Raw genomic sequence first — 18,031 nt, 5'->3', positions numbered from 1 at the left:
ACCTAGATCCAGGTCCTTTTCCTGCCATTAAACACCCATTTTGCTAACCTTTCGTCTCTTATTTTGTTTAAATGATCAGTATCACTTTAGATTAGTCCTGTTCACAGTTTTGAATACTAACAATGTCAGATTCCTTCCTGATATCTTCATTCTTAATATGATTTTGCTATTGATGCCATCTGTTCATGCCCTTAAATTTTGTTAATATGCTATCAGGAATACATATCCATAGTGTTGGAAGTTTTTCTTGTTATACTATAAATTAAAGATACCAAGAAATTATATACTTGGTTTAATCCTTTATCCAAGTGTAAGCAAAAAAGTTTTCGCCTGAACTATTTTTAGGACTGGAGCAAATCACGTACGAGGGCTGTTTGATAAGTCCATGCAAAGTCTAAGAGGGCACCACCAGTACGTATCGAGGTTATTTTTAGTTGCTGGCAACTGTTGGAGGATCACACACTAAGTTTCAGTCAGATGGATCTATTACTCTGTGTTTGGCATTCATTTGAATCAATCAAGTACTGGATTTGTGAAAAATGGATGAGAAAGAATTTCATGTAGTGATTAAACATTACTTTTTGAAAGGCAAAATGGCTCAGGAAACTAAAGCTAAGCTTGATAAACATTATGGTGATTCTGCACCTTCAATTAGAACGGTTTATAAGTGGTTTAGTAACTTTCAAAGAGGCCATATGGGCACAAATGATGCTGAACGTTCTGTATGCCCTGTTGAGGTCACTACTCCATGGATTATTGAAAAAATCCATGATATGGTGATGGATGATAGAAAAGTGAAGGTGCATGAAATTTCTAAGGCTATGGGCATCTCAAATGACCATGTACATAATAGTTTACATGAACATTTACACGTGAGAAAACTATCTGCAAGATGGCTGCTGCATTTGCTCACACTGAATCAAAAGCATCAACATGTGAATTGTTGTAAGAATAGCTTGATGCTGTTTCAATGGAATCCAGAGGAATTTTTGCATCATTTTGTAACAGTGGACGAAACATGAATTCATCACTACCAGCCTGAGACCAAGGAACAGTTAAAACAATATGTTGCAAGCGGGGAATCTGCACCAAAGAAAGCCGGAGTGTATTATGTGTCTTTGCTGGATCATTTAAATAATGAAATAAAGGAAAAACAGCCACACTTGGCAAAAAAGAAGATTCTTTTTCACCAAGACAACGCACCCACTCATGCATTTGTGACCACAAAATTGTTCGATTTACGCTACAAAGTCCTTTTGCCCCCCCCCAACTCTCCAGATTTGGCTCCCTTGGACTACCATCTGTTTCCAGACATGAAAAAATGGCTGGCAGGAAAGAGATTTTCATCAAACAATGACGTGATTGCTGAACAACTGCTTATTTTGAAGAGTTAGACAAATCGTACTATATGGATGGGATCAAAAACCTCAACGTCGTTGGACTTAGATCTCAAAGGAGGCTATGTTGAAAAATAAAAAATCTTTGTCTCAAAAAAATTGTTTTCTTCATTTTTGCATAGACTTATCGAACAACCCTCGTAAAGAAGCTAATGACTGCACATCACTTGCCTAGTATCCCCTAATGTAAAGCATGTCTCCTTGCAGAAATGTATAATGTCCATACATTACACATGTATGGCCGATTTCCAGATGATTGAAGTAGAGCTCTCATAGTACCGGTATACAAAAAGGGAAATAAAACTGAATGTGAGAATTAAAGAGGTATTTCCCTACTGAGTGTTCCTGGTAAGATTTATTCAAGTATGCTTGACAAATGGTTGAGGATTGTGGAAGAGAAGCTTGGTGAACAACAAGCTAGATTCAGGACAGATAGAGGCTGCCAGAATCAGATTTTCACTTTATAACAAATAGTTGAGAAATCATAGGAATATAGCAAATATCTGTATTTAAGTTTTGTAGACCTGCAAAAAAACCATATGACCAAAAAAACCAACTGAAAAGCTATTCAAATTGCTACAGTTATATGGTGTCAATGGGGCATTATATCAAGCAATACTTTGTCTTTATTTGAATTGTAAGTTAGTAGTTAGAATTGAAGGAAATACAGAAAGATGGTTTGATGTTAAATCTAGTGTTAGAAAAGGATGTACATTATCCCCTCAGTTATTCATTATCTATATGGAGATCACATTATGAAGTAAAGTGGTATTAAACCTGATATCAGAATTGGAGATGTTAATCTCAGCTCTTTACTTTATGCAGATTACGTTATACTTGTAAATAAATCCAGTACAAGAGTGCAAGATTTTCTGACTAAATTGAATAACTGTTAATAAATTTGGTATTAAAAATCAGCAATAACAAGACAAAGCAGAAACATTGAAAATATCAAATGCATCGTGAATGGTGACCGTGTAGAACAAGCAAAGCATTTCAGCTACTTAAGCACAATTTTTAGTGAAGATGGTAAATGAAATGTAGAAATAGACAAAAAAAAATCAACAAAGCCAGTATGGTAGGAAGTCAACTGAATGAATTTATATGGAATAAGAAAGAAATTAGTTAAAACACTAAATTAGCTGTATACAACAGTGTTCAAGCCAGTTTTAACTTATGGATCAGAGAGCTGGGTTAGAAATAAAACACTTGACCAAAGACTAGAGAGACCACAGATGTGAGAGTCTCTGAGTCCTGAGAAAGATTAGGGGACATGAATAGATGGCATCAATGGCAATTTCATATTAAAAACGAAGTTATTAGGAAAGAACTTGACATTGTTAGCATATTGGAATGTGTTAGCAGAGCTAATCTCAGGTGGTATGGTCACTGAAACAGAATGGGAGAGGAAAGGTTAGCAAAACAAGTGTTCTCTTTCAAGTTTGCAGGAAAAAGACACAGAGGAAGACCAAGGTATAGGTGGGTTGATACAGTAAAAAGTGCCTTAGAAGAGAGAAATTTAAGATCTCATAATGTTGGAGTCTTGACAGATAACAGATCGATTTGGAGTGTTATTGATAGGAAGTTAGCAATGATGTAAGTTCTTCATGTAATACTATCATAATATCATAGACACCCCTTGTGGGTACATGTGAGGAATTTGATGATGATATTATACATTTTGTCAGGCTGGTTGGTTGAATGGTTAGTATACCAGCTCTCAATCCAGCAGGTTGCAGGTTTGAATCCTGGGATAAGTATGGATTAAGTTTATGATTGTCTTTAGGTGGGAGATGAATTTCATTTGCCCAGTGTAAGACCATCATCCTGCTTAATGGAGGCCTGAATCAAAACCCTGATATGTGGAAAGGCAGCTGGAGTAGATTATATTCAACCAGAAATGCTTAAGTGTGGAGGTATAAAAGTCTTTTATACCTCCACTGTAAGTCTTACAGTGGCTGCACTGTATAGTTCAGAAGGCTTGGAGAGAGAGAGAGATTATTGGAGTATAGCTCTCATAGTACCTATATATAAAAAGGGAAATAAAACTGAATGTGAGAATTACAGAGGTATTTCCCTATTGGAGTATTCCTGGTAAGATCTATGCAAGTATACTTGAGAAATGGTTGAGAAGGATTGTGGAAGTGAAGCTTGGTGAAGAACAAGCTGATTCAGGCCAAATAGAGGCTGTCAGGAGCAGATTTTCACTTTATGACAAATAGTGGAAAAATCATGGGAATATAACAAATATCTGTATTTAAGTTTTGTAGATCTGGAAAAGGCATATGACAAGGTGCCAAGAGAAAAGCTATTCAGAACACTAAAATTTCTATGTCCATGGGGCATTATACCAAGCAATACTTAGTCTTTATTTGAGTTGTAAGTCAGCAGTTAGAATTGAAGGAAATACAGGAAGATGGTTTAATGTTAAATCTGGTGTGAGACAAGGATGTACATTATCCCCTCTGTTATTCATTATCTATATGGATCACATTATGAAGGAAAGTGATATTAAACCTGATATCAAAATTGGAGATGTTAATCTCAATTATTTACTTTATGTAGACAGTGTTATACTTCTAAATAAATCCAATTCAAGTCTGCAATATCTCCTGACTAAATTGAATAACCAGTTTAATGCATTTGGTATGAAAATCAGCAATAGTAAGACAATGACAATAGGCAGAACCATTGAAAATATTAACTGCATTGTGAATGGAGAACCTATAGAACAAATAAAACATTTCAGCTACTTAGGCACAATTTTTAGTGAATATAGAAAATTATATATAGAAATAGACAATAGAATCAATAAAGCCGGTATGTACATCATTGATGTACAAAGTAAACAACAGAGGACCAAGTACTGAACCCTTTGTTACACCACTTGTCGCTTACCTTCTCCTGGACTCAACTCCTCCATAAACTGTTCCGGAAAAGAAAGCTGTCTATCTGCCATCCTTTAATCCAAATCACCAGATTCACATCCATCCTCATTTGCTCTCTAATTTATGCAATTGAGTTCTATGTAGAATCTTGTCATATGCTTTTTCAGTCTAGCAGTATCATTCAGTAGCCACTTTCCTTATTCAACTCATTGTCACTTGATTATAAAAAGTAATCGTATTACTAAGGCAAGACCTACTTTTCACAAAACTATGTTGCCCCTTATAGAGTATCATATTCCCATCCACCTAGTCCTGAATTCTGTCTATCACCAATTCCTCCAATACTTTGACCACCACTTCTGTGATACTATTGACTTATAATTTACTACTTCTCTCTCTTGGAACCTCCTTTATATAGTGGAACTATTTTGTTCTCTTTTCACACCATTGGCACCTTCCCAATACTAAGGATTAAAATAAACAACTTGGACAGAGGAGGTAATAATTCCTTTGCACGTTTTCATAATACACAGGCCTATATTCCATTTAATCCCATTGCTGTGTTCACATTGAGGTTCTGCATTAGTTTTATGCACCTCCATCTTCAGCCCCTCTCTCTCTTCTCCAATCAGTCAGCGTCAAATCTGGCATTACAGCATCACTTAGATGGTACTTTTCTGCAAAATGCTCACTTAGTAATTTAACTATTTGGTTTACTTTGTTACCTCCCTACCATCAGCACTTTTTAATATCATCCTTCCATAGTCATTACTTTTTTTATTTGCCACATAGCGAAAGAACTCTAGGATTTCTTTTGGCCTCATCTGCTAGCTTTGTCCTTCCTTACTATTACAGATCAACCTTCTTGCCCGTGACTTGTACTGCTTATGAGATGGTAATCACTTTTTTTATTTATACTCCCTCCACATTTTCTTTGTCTGCAAACACCACTTGACCATCTCCCATGCTCTACCAACATCTCTCTCCCCTCCAAATTCTTATCCTTTGGCACTGCTGAAAGCTAATTCCTCAGTTTTTCATTATTATCTACTTTGTAATTTCACACATATATCCCTTCTTAATAGAAAATGTTGCATGTCTGGCAGTCTCCCTGGTGAAGTAATCCCATGATCACTTTCCCCAAGTGGAGAGAGACCATAGCTAGATTAGTTACTGTTAAGTTCTCTGATGCTGTGATTGATCACAAGCATTCTTGAACCTCATGTCCCTTTCATTATGTGCTGTCTCAAGTAATAACCTCTGAAGCTGTATAAATTCCATTTCTTTCCCTCTCTGTAATCATTCCTTCTCCCATTCTATTTCCTCATAGTTGAAATTTTCCATAATAATTACTCAACCTGAAATCATTGTTCTGGTATGCCAATCCACATGATCTGCATTCTCCCTTATATCTTCCTATGTTACAGCAACAATCAGTGACATATTTCATCCTGTTCGCTTCTATTTCATATATCCAGATAACCTCATCTCTACATCCTTTTGTACTTCTACTCTTTTTGGCTTGAATTTCTCTACTATCATTAGCAAAAACTCTTTTCCACATTCCGTTCCTTCTGTCCTCTCTGAAGATAATATATTATTTATATCCTTTGCATTTTATATGTCAAACTCCTTGCAGTGTAAATCCTTGGTCAACCAAGTCTCACTAATGCCTATAACTTTTGGCCAAGTTGAGCCACACAATGTCATAAACTGGAATACCCCCTCCCCCTTTCATTCCACAGCCTCTCATCTTGTGCTGCTTAGCCTACTAAAATTAAGAAGTCATCATGTGATCATCCTCCCACTTACTGATCTCTTTCTTATCTAAAAAAAAAATCTAGTTTTCCTTGCACTGCACTTTCAAAGTGTCACTGAACAACTTTCTCAAGACTTCCCCCAAATCCATTCAAATGCAAGCCACCTTATATAAAGCCTTCCTTCCATCAAACTCCCTCCACACATCCATAAATTCCAAACCATTCTTCCTGCACAATCTGTGCACTGACTCATTCGTGATCTCAGCTCTCCAAATTAGCTCCCCCTCTATCATAAATATATAAATCTAATAGACAAGCTTATGTGTTTTGAACATTATTCATAACTTATTTTAATAGTATTAACAATAGCAAATTAACTATTTTATAAAAGAAGATGTGTATTAACTGGCTTATATTTCAGTGGATTTCAGAGCATAAATCAGCATGTTATAGGTTACACATGTCAGTGAAACAGTTCAAATTGTAACAGACAAAGGATCAAAAATTCTAATTTGGCACCATCTAATGTTGCAAAAAAAAAGAAGTATTAAAAGAAGCAATGTAGGAGTCAATCTTAAGATAACATCTCCCAAATTTTTGGCAAATCAATTGAAATTAATGTTTAGAGTCGGCTGCAACTATGAAGGATTCTCCTAACCTGAACAAGTATGGATGCATTAATTTGCCAAAAATTTGCGAGATGGTTATCTTAAGATCACTCCTACATAGCTGTAATACTTGTTTTTATAATTTTATTTTTTAATATATGTAATGTTTTAAATTTTAATTTTAAATTTTACTTCACAGATTTTCTGCTCAAATGAAAATAAATCTATAATTTCATCATAGTTTATGTGCCCTTTCATTTTTGATGACTGACACTACTACCATCAGTAGTAGTGTCAGTCATCAAGTACTGTCTCCATAAATTCTTCACTATGAATGCTGACCACTGAGTAACCTTAAAAGAAAAAATACTATTGTTGTTGTGGTGGAGACATAGTGAAGAATTTATGGAGACACAACACACATTTAGAATAATTATTTTTTTTATCATTAAGAAATTGTATTTTTTGTATGTAAATTACATGTGTTCTCCTGGCCGATTTGCCTGTAAATCCTTTAGAGATGAACAAATGAAACAGAATTTGGTTTACTTTTGTTACCTCCCTATTATCTAGGTATGTCTGGGTCTCTTTCCTGCCATCTTGGAATCAAGCACCTGTTTGGCTAACCTTTCTCCACCCAATCTATTTAAGTGGCCATACCTTTAAGTGTTTTTTAAGTGTTAGCTCTGCTGACACTTTCTTGAATGCTAATAATGTCAAGTTCCTGTCTAATATCTTCATTTTTAATGATTCTGCCATTGATGCCATCAGTTCACTCACCTAATGTTTCTCAGAACCCTCATATCTGTGGTCTCTAGTCTTTGATCAAGTGCTTTATTTCTAACCCAACTCTCAGATTCATAACTGGTTTAAACACTGTATAGTTTGGTGTTTTGGCTAATTTCTCTCTTATTCCATATAAATTTATTCAGCTGGCTACCCACCATATCAGCTTTGCTTATTCTGTTCTCTATTTCCAGATTAAATGTGCCATCTTCACTAAAAAACTATGCCTAAATAGCTGAAATATTTCACTTGTTCTATAGATTTCCATGTGTTCTATGCCAGTGATCTCCCAAAAAGTGTGGTACACGTACCCCCTGGGGTACACGAGTCGATACATGGCGGTACATCAAAAAAAGTTTTATATTGATAGGAAAAAAATTAAGTAATTAATTAAAGATAAAGAATATTACTTTCTTTCATCAATTAAACTATAATATAGACAAAGGCGTTTTAAAGATCCTGTAAACTTAAATTTGCGAGTAGCGCACATTGGGCGAATTTGCATACATTATCGTCTGTGGCAAAGCTGTCATGTTTTTTAAAAATAGGAAGTAAATCTCTTACTTCTTATCATTCCCATTGTTTGTAGAGCATCCTGGTGTTGACAAGCCCAACTAGAGAAGGAAAATTGCTTAGTTATCCTGCTATCTACAGATGACACCACAGTTGTATTAATTATTTGATTATTACTAGTAAGTTTAATGATTTTTTAGTGTATTGTTTCTGTGCAATTCCACCGCCTTTTTGTGCTTACTTTTACGTTTACACTAGAAATAGTGAATTAATATTATCAAAATTGCTTACATTTTTTAAAAGTGTTTGATATTATCAATAGTATCAATAGGTATCATTTTCTGCAATGACAGGTATTAAAACCAAATATCGAAATAAATTAAACTTCGAACCAGACCTTCATATCGCAGTATCAGAAGCCATCAAACTAGAATTTCAAGAAATTATGAAAGAAATGCAAGTCCATTGTTCACATTAAATATTGTAATAAATGTTTGTAAGCTGTTAATAATAAAAATAATGTGTAAAAATATCTAGCATTTTTAATTATTATATGATGATACAAGGCATATTTCCTCTTTATAATACTTATTACAATAGATTTTTGTTCAATCAATTGGGGGTACATGATCAAAAAAGTTTGGAGACCACCGTTCTCTGTTCCTGCCTATTTTCACAGTTTTGGTCTTTTTATTGCTGATTTTCATGTCAAACTTGTTACAGGCTGTTATTCAATTAGTTAATGAATCTTAGACACTTCCACTAGATGCATTTAGGAGTGCAACATCATCTGCATAAAGCAAAGAGCTAAGTTTAACATCTCCAATTCTAATATCAGGCTTGATGGCACTTTCTTTCATAGTGTGATCGATATAGGTGATGAATAAGAGTGAAGATAATGTGCATCCTTGTTTTCCCCCTGATTTTACATCAAATCATCTTCCTGTGTTTCCTTCAATTTTAGAAGACCAAGATCTGGGTGAATTGCTTCAGTCAGAAGTGCCTTGGAAACATTTCATGTTTCCAAGGCACAATTAATAGATTGATTTGGAGGAAAATTGTTGATAGGAGATTAATAATGTAAACTTAATCATGTAGTTACCATAGTAACCTGAACATCCCTTGGGGTTCCATATCAGAAAATTGATGATGATGATCTTGAGTGTCATTTGCAATCATTTTTTTTTACCCTATCTTTATCCTTTCTTTTAGGCTTACACGGTGATCCGAATGCATTTTTGACTTACCCCATCTTTAATTTTATTTTTTTGCACCATTTCCTTCTGTTTTTATCTGCCAGACATGCAATGTCATTTTCCATCGGTTTCATCTCATTACTCATCTTAATCATCTTATTCTTCAAGTCTTGCTAGCAATCATGTTTGCTTGTGTTTCTTCATTTCTAATTAATTTCATTCCCACAATCACTCTCACTATAATCTCATTATGTATAAATATTTTCTAATATATATACATTTCAGATCAAACTTCTTTCATTTATAGAAATTAATACCACTTATATTGATACATTTAGACAACTATTCCAACTGATCACATATACAAGTCTTCAAGAGTTACTTAATAAATAATTGCTGTAATGAATTTGTATTAAAATCCACAATAAAAATAACTAAAACCATGAAAGCTAACAGGAAAACAGAAATCATCAACTGCATTTTATGAACCTTTAGAGCAGATTACATCTTTTAGCTATTTAGTTACAATTTGTATATTTTATCCAACTAAATATGGTGACATATAATAGAAGTGAAGCTGTTATGGCAAGGAACCAGTTGAATTTTGCAATGAACAAGAGACCATTGATATAAGAGTTCTGAGTTAAATTAGGAGATTGAAAGATGGCAAGAATGGTACAACCACATTGAAAATGGAAATATGGGATGTTTCAAAAAGAATGTCCCAATTTTAAAATTGTATATCTCTGCAACCACGAACCACAAATGAATGTGACTTGTACCATGTGAAAGGCCTTTGCCCAGAATTTGATATGACAACTGCTAGATGCCACTACTAGTCCCCAAATAGCCACTACGCTTAGTTAATGTGAAGATGCCATCTAGTCAACAGAAGGTGTTTTGTGTTCTTGCATTTAGCAAGACTGAGTCCGTGATTACGGTGCAGCGTGCATTTAGATGACGTTACGGAATTGATCCACCACTGGACAAAAACATTTGTCGTTGGTATCGACAATTTCAAGAAACGGTGTTTATGTAAGGGAAAGAGTCCTGGATGACCACGCACCTCAGAGTGGGAATGCAACGAATTCAAGAGGCTTTTCAGAGAAGCCCGTGCAAGTCCACTCGTTGTGCTAGCCGAGAACTTACCATCTCTCATTACTGTTTAGCACGTGTTACGATGACGTTTGCTTATGAAGCCATACATATTGTAACTGGTGCAAGCTCTTCGTGTAGGTGACAAAAAAAAAAAAAAAAAAACGAACAAATTTTTGTGCTAAACTGTTAGAGGACATGGAGGACGACACCTTCCTACAAATGTTGATTTTTAGTGATGAAGCAACCTTTCATCTAAGCGGTAAAGTTTCACGCCACAATGTTCACATTTGGGGACTTGAGAATCCACATGAAATTGTACAACATGAACGTGATTCACCAAAACTTAATGTTTTTTGCATGGTTTCTGTTAGAAAGGTTTATGGCCCTTTCTTTTTTGAAGAAAACACTGTTACAGGAAACTATTATCTTGAAATGCTGCAGGACTAACTACTTCCACAGCTGAATGAAGAATCTGAAGATTACATTATTCAGCAAGACGGAGCACTACCACATTGGAACCTCCAAGTTCGTCGATTTCTAAACGAAACATTGCCTCAGCGTTGGATTGGATGCACGGGACCCCAAGACTTGGTACTACACTCTTGACCTTCAAGATCTCCAGACATCACACCTTGTGACTTCTTTTTATGAGGATACGTAAAAGACTGTATTTATGTTCCTTCATTACCCACTGACTTGGATGAGCTTAGAACCAGAATCACAGCTGCAGTAAATTCTGTTACAGAAGACACTCTCAGACGCATTTGGGATGAATTCAGCTATTGGCTTGATATTATCCGTGCAGCAGGTGGAGGACACATTGAACATTTGTAATTGTGGTGAGTGAAACTTTAAGCCTTACTTCATACTTGGTAATTTATTTTGTAACTTACCACATTTTCATTAAATATAATTATTTGAAATCTGGTCATTCTTTTTGAAACACCCTGTATATGAAAAAGAACTTGACATTATTAATTTTCAAAAATCTATGATATTTAAAATATTAAAACTTGGGAACCAGCCTCTAACCCTAGAAAAGCTGTTGTTTCACCTTTCCATGTAAATAACCATGAGAACATTAACTCAACTACCAGGCTGTATATAATATTGCACATTAATTGCTTATAATTTTATCCATATGCTAAACAAATAAATAAATAAATATAAATATATAAACAGAGCTATCCTTGGATATTATCACTTAAACAAAGTGAGAGATGAATGAGTAATAGAACATGTTTTTGAAGTAAATATAGGAAACGATCCTAAGGAAGACCAAGATATAGATGTGCTGATTCAGGTAGGAGTTTTTAGAAGACAAACTAAGAGTTCATCAAATCAGAGACTTCTTAGTATTAAGAGACCAATCTTTGAGAGTCTGCAAAAACAATAACAAAATTAAATTTCCTAATAGTTAGTTAGAATGTTGTACAAATTAATTAATTGAAAAATACAATACTTTGTAATAATTAAAATTGATTTTATTAAATCACTTAAGGAATTGAACAACGTAGATACGAATATAAATTAAACCACACTTTAATAAATATTTCCGATATTTCGGCAACGTCACGTTGCCATCTTCAAAAGGAACTTACAAAAAAAGGGCACGTGCACGTAGGCACTACAACACAGTAACTGAGAATGAAGAGATGAAGCTATTGTTCTCCTAAAAGTCCTGATGGTGCCCTCTAGCGGGCTAAGTAGGTGTTCTTGGCCGTTGGGCTGAAGGTCTGCTGATGTAAGCCTCCCAAATTTGGGGCAGTCGCATACAACCAAATTTGTTGAGGTTTTGGAGAGTTTCTTAGGGCTGAGGCTGATTCCATAAATAGTGCTGATTCCTCCTCCACAACAATGATTACTCTAAATCCATCACCATTCCCTACATTCGAGGCACCTCGGAAAAAATTACCAAAATCTTAAAAAAACATGACCTGACCTCCTGTTACAGGCCATACAGAAAATTGGCATCCCTTATCCACTCCACTAAAGACTGTAAACTGTCTTACTTTGGCCAAACAGGCAAGACAGCGAATATCAGAATTTCTGAACACAAGGACTACATCCGTTTTCACAAGTACAGCCATTCTGGTCTTGTAGAATTGACCAGTCCAGAGCAAGACCAGATTGGTCTTGCTCTGGATACACGCCACAGAATACGGTGGAAGAAAGCTACAGTAATACACCGTAGCAAATACAAATTCGAAAGACTATTTATGGAATCAGCCTCAGCCCTAAGAAACTCTCCAAACCTCAACAAATTTGGTTGTATGTGACTGCCCCAAATTTGGGAGGCTTACATCAGCAGCCCTTCAGCTCAACTGCCAAGAACACCTACTTAGCCCGCTACAGGGCACCATCAGGACTTTTAGGTTGTGCACGTGCCCTTTTTTTGTAAGTTACTTTTGAAGATGGCAACGTAACATTGCCGAAATATCGGAAATATTTATTAAAGTGTAATTTAATTTATATTCATATCTACGTTGTTCAAGGCCTTAAGTGATTTAATAATGCATAACCAATGTATAAGCCTGCCTACGAGAATTAAAATTGGTTTTACTAAACTGAAACTGTCATTTCTAACTAGTAGTTTAATTTGGGATGGGTTAATATAAAGTTGAAAGGCACAAGAAATACAAGTACAAGAAGCAATTTCTAGTAGTTGTATAAGGTGTAGTGAATATGAGATTGAGTTTTTTAATATTGTGAATAGAATGCTTTGCTGAAAGTGTGTAAATGAGTTTTAAGTTCCATATGTTAGACTTGCTGCTGTTTTGAGTAAGTATGCCTGCAGTGAGTTTCCATTGATGTCTGCTAAGAATAATCTAGTCAAATAATAAAGTAACACGTAAAAACCACAGTGAAATCTTTAATTAGTAAAAAGACAGATATTTCGTACTAAAATTAATAGTACATCTTCAGTGTCTGTAACAGTAATAGAAATAGAATGCAGGCAAACATTTGGTGGATCACCTATTAAAATACAATTGTTACTGCGTGCTAGGAAATAATAGAAATAACAAATTTAATCTATTAAGATAAACGGTTTTTTACATAAGATAAAAGTCGCCCAGATCTTTGAGAGAGACATACAGTCATTTCTATTTAAATTCGGTCGGTTTAAGATAGTTTCACAATTTTCTTTGAATACTCGTTCATATTTGAATCTGCATCTATGGAGGAGAACTGTTTTATCCCACTGGACACTATGATATAATACTGTGATATATTATATAATATATAATACTGTGCTGCACCAGACTTCAGAGGTTTGTTATAATCAATATAATATTGATGATCTTTTATTCTTTTTTCCAAAGAATGGCCAGTTTGTTCAAAATAAGAGACATCGCATTCGCAAGGAAGTGATACTTTTTCAGAATTCTACCTATAGGGTCTGAGATTCCTGGAATGTACGGAATAGGAACTCCTCAGACTGTTGAAGAAACTGTAGGTGTTGGAACATAAGAGTCAAGTATCTGTTGCATTTGATTGGAGTTGTAATCATTTGATTCCATTAACTTTTTAATGATGGAAAGTTCTTGTTGTAAGATTATTGGGGAAAAGCAAACTTTATGTGCTCTGTGAATTAGAGATTTAAGAATGCCAAATTTTTGAGATATGTGGAGCGCAGACTTTTTGTGAATGTGTCTGCCAGTTGTACCTTGTAGATAAGGTACCAGAAGATGTTCTAGTAATTAGGATGTCCAAAAATGGTAAAGTACCAGAGTTTTCTTTTTGGAGATGTTCCATCTCCAAAAATAAGAAAATAAAATGCACTCCTATTAACTTTAAGGAAACCTTGGCTTCGTTTCTAACAAACCTAAATGAATTCTTGTAGTAGTGAATTGGATGCGTGGGTGAAGGTTATTTATCCGTTGTAGAAAAGTGGAAAGTTCATCTTCAGTGTGTGGCCAAACAGCAAAAACATCATCGACGTAACAGTACCAAAGGGATGGTTGAGGATGAATGGATGAGAACATGGTATATTCGAATTGTTTCAAATAGTAGTTTGCCAAAGGTGGAGACAGAGGGCTACCACGTTAGTACCTTCAATTTGTTTGTAGATTTTGTTTTTCCAACTGAAATAACCTGAGTGGATGACATATTCGAATATCCTTGCGATATCTGTAGGGTAATCTTCATATAATGAATTGACTGTGTCGGTTAATGGAATATTGGTGAACAGAGAAATGATGTCAAACTGACTAATATTTCAGAATCTGTAATTTTTATATCCTTGATTTTTTCAAGAAAATCTGTTTAGTTTTTTTTTATAATGGATCTGGAATGACCAGTGAGAGCACTTAAGGAACGTGATAATACTTTTGCAATCTGATAAGTTGGAGAGTCAATGCAATTTACAATAGGTCGTACAGGACAGCCTTTTTTATGGATTTTTGGGAGTTCATAAAGATGAGGAGTTCTTCCAAAGTAGGTGCGTATTTTATCCACGTAGTTCGGATTCCAACTCATAACCTCATCAAGTAATTTATTTAGCTCTTTAATTTGTGAATTAGTATGATTACATGTGATCTCTTGGTAGGTCGTGGTGTCTTCTAATAGGCTAGATACTTTTGTCTCATAGTCAGTCTTATTCATAATTACAATAGCTTTTTCTTTATCGGCCTTAGAAATGGATATTGTATTATCTTTTCTTAAAGAAGTTAGACCTTTAATTTCAGCATTTGATAAATTGCATGGGGATAATTTGCTTTTGAATAGCGAAGTCGCAACTTCAAAACGTAGTTTGTTGGCATCTTTGCTAGGAAGTCCTGACAAATTGCGTTCTATATTATGTAAGAAATCAAGATAAGGAATGCGTGAAGGAATAACAGCAAAATCGAGGCCCTTTACTAAAGCACTGGTTTCAATGGTGGATAATGGGCAATCAGAAATGTTTACAATCCATTTATTTGTAGACGTACTGTCAGAGGTAAGGTTTTTCTTTTGCTTGTTATATAAAGAGTTGTATTTTTGCATAAGATTTTGAAGATTTCTCTCATAAGACCAAGATAAGGATTGTTTTGATAAGAGATGAACAATATCCAATAATTCTTCATTAAGAACAGCTGAAATGTCTTCTTCGAGAACTGATAAAGAATTGATATTAGGTATTGATATTTGGCCACACACAGTACGAAGTTATTACGAATTAAGGAAAAACTTGTGCGTATATAAATAGAGTGGGCTCCAGGAGGATGTCCTAGTTTCTTTAAATCTAGCGAAAGTGGGAATAACTTTATTATCACAGCACTTTTTGAGGAAGGCAATTCCTGCTCAAAGCTTACCTTGTAGAACCTATAAATTTCCTAATTTTCCTGTTAGTTTAGTAAACTCTTCCTCGTGAAGGATGATGATTCTGATTTTTAGTCGAACCTGTAGCATAGTAATTAAATAATAAAGTAATACGTAAAAACCTCAGTGAAATCTTTAATTAGTAAAAAGACCGATATTTTGTACTAAAATTAATAGTACATCTTCAGTGTCTGTAACAGTAATAGGAATGGAATACAGGCAAACGTAAGGTGGATCACCTATTAAAATACAATTGTTACCGCGTGCTAGGATATTTGAATATGTCATCCACTCAGGTTATTTCAGTTGGAAAAACAAAATCTACAAACAAATTGAAGGTACTAACGTGGTAGCCCTCTGTCTCCACCTTTGGCAAACTACTATTTGAAACAATTCAAAGATACTATGTTCTCATCCATTCATCCTCAACCATCCCTTTGGTACCGTTACGTCGATGATGTTTTTGCTGTTTTGCCAACACAATGAAGATGAACTTTCCACTTTTCTACAACGGATAAATAACCTTCACCCACGCATCCAATTCACTATGGAAAAAGAAAACTCTTGTACTTTACCATTTTTGGACATCCTCCTTACTAGAACGTCTTCTGGTACCTTATCTACAAGCATCTTTCGAAAACCCACTTTTACTGGCGGATACATTCACAAAAAGTCTGCGCACCACTTATCTCAAAAATTTGGCATTCTTAAATCTCTAATTCATAGAGCACATAAAGTTTGCTCTTCCCCAATAATCTTACAACAAAAACTTTCCATCATTAAAAAGTTAATGGAATCAAATGATTACAACTCCAATCAAATGCAACAGATACTTGACTCTTATGTTCCAACACCTACAGTTTCTTCAACAGTCTGCAGAGTTCCTATTCCGTACATTCCAGGAATCTCAGAACCTATAGGTAGAATTCTGAAAAAGTATCAACTGATTCCAGCATATATTCCTATCAACAAAATTTCTTCTTTATTACCTTCTACAAAGGATAAACTGTCTTCTCTCTCTTTGGCTGGTGTTTTACCAAATACCTTGTGAATGCAATGTCTCTTATTTTGGACAAACTGGCCGTTCTTTGGAAAAAAAAGAATAAAAGAACATCAATATTATATTAATTATAACAAACCTCTGAAGTCTCGTCTGGCGTAGCACAGTATTGACTCTATTCATAGTGTACAGTGGGATAAAGCAGTTCTCCTCCATAGATGCAGATTCAAATATGAACGCTTATTCAAAGAAAGTTGTGAAACTATCTTACACTGACCGAATTTAAATAGAAATGACTGTATGTCTCTTTCAAAGATCCGGAAGACTTTTATCTTATTTAAAAAACCATTTATCTTAATAGATTAAATTTGTTATTTCTATTATTTCCTAGCACACGGTAACAATTGTATTTTAATAGGTGATCCACCGAACGTTTGCCTGTATTCTATTCCTGTTACTGTTACAGACACTGAAGATGTACTGTTAATTTTAGTACAAAATATCTGTCTTTTTACTAATTAAAGATTTCACTGTGGTTTTTACGTGTTATTTATTATTTAATTACTATGCTACAGGTTCCACTAAAAATCAATATCTAGTTGAGTTTTCATAATATTGTCAACCTTGTTAAAAATTTTTCTATTGATCTCTAGGATATGATGACGACTTCTGCCTATGCCAGGAAAAAGCCTCTCTGAAATTTCTCCACTCCTCTCTCCAATGGATCATCCTATCCAGTTGTTCTGTACTATTCCTATGAATCTCTCTCTCTCTCTCTCTCTCTCTCTACCTTATAATATCTCTTACTTTCTCTGGGTATCTAGATAATAAAAACAGCCCATCTTCCATACTTCCTTCTAGCTACAGGTCAGCCTCAATTCTGCTTCAATTGTTTAGTTACTTGACTTTTGCTATGAACAGCTTGGATTTTTTTTACATATTTAACATTTATACCTTATCCCAAAGAGCAGCATTGTCTGTGGAGCCAGAGTCTTTATTATAATAGATTAAAGATGCATAGTGTCTTTTTATATAATAGATTAAAGATGCCTAGCATCTTTTTATTATTGTTATTATTATTCCTCCAAGGAGTCCGAAGACTCACTGTACAACTCTCTGTCTCCACTACTACACAGAACCTCTGCTACCAATCATCTATACCAATGCCATCCTCTGCCCACCACCACTACAACTAGTATTTTTTTGTCTGTAAATTGCATGTCTTCTGAACGGCTGATTTTCTGTATGATGGATGAAAAACTCAAGTTTCTGGGAGAAAAAACCCTGCTACCTCCATATAAGATCAGCTAACTCACCTTCAATTGAAAAAGTCTATATAAAGATTCTCCTTTCATGACGAGAATCGAACTTAGGCCTTTTCTAATTGAAAGTGCAACATACCGTTCTTCCAATTGCGTTACAGAGGTGCTATAATCATTATACTTTTCGCTATCTGTTATAGACAAGTTTTTTCCTAAATCCTT

At 34.8% G+C, this 18,031-nt stretch overlaps 1 protein-coding gene across 2 annotated transcripts in view; it reads left to right on the top strand.

Moving 5' to 3' along the window:
* The window catches only part of LOC150109924 (F-box/LRR-repeat protein 5-like), a 335,771-nt gene that overhangs the window by 267,447 nt on the left and 50,293 nt on the right, over positions 1-18,031 (top strand). The gene's annotated exons all lie outside the window — the stretch shown is intronic.

The sequence above is a fragment of the Typopeltis vanoorti genome, chromosome 1, assembly GCF_054136105.1.
Source record: "Typopeltis vanoorti isolate ZY-2024b chromosome 1, IOZ_Tvanoo_1.0, whole genome shotgun sequence".
In the NCBI taxonomy this organism is placed as follows: Eukaryota; Metazoa; Arthropoda; class Arachnida; order Uropygi; family Thelyphonidae; genus Typopeltis; species Typopeltis vanoorti.
This window is presented reverse-complemented; position numbering and strand designations above follow the sequence as displayed.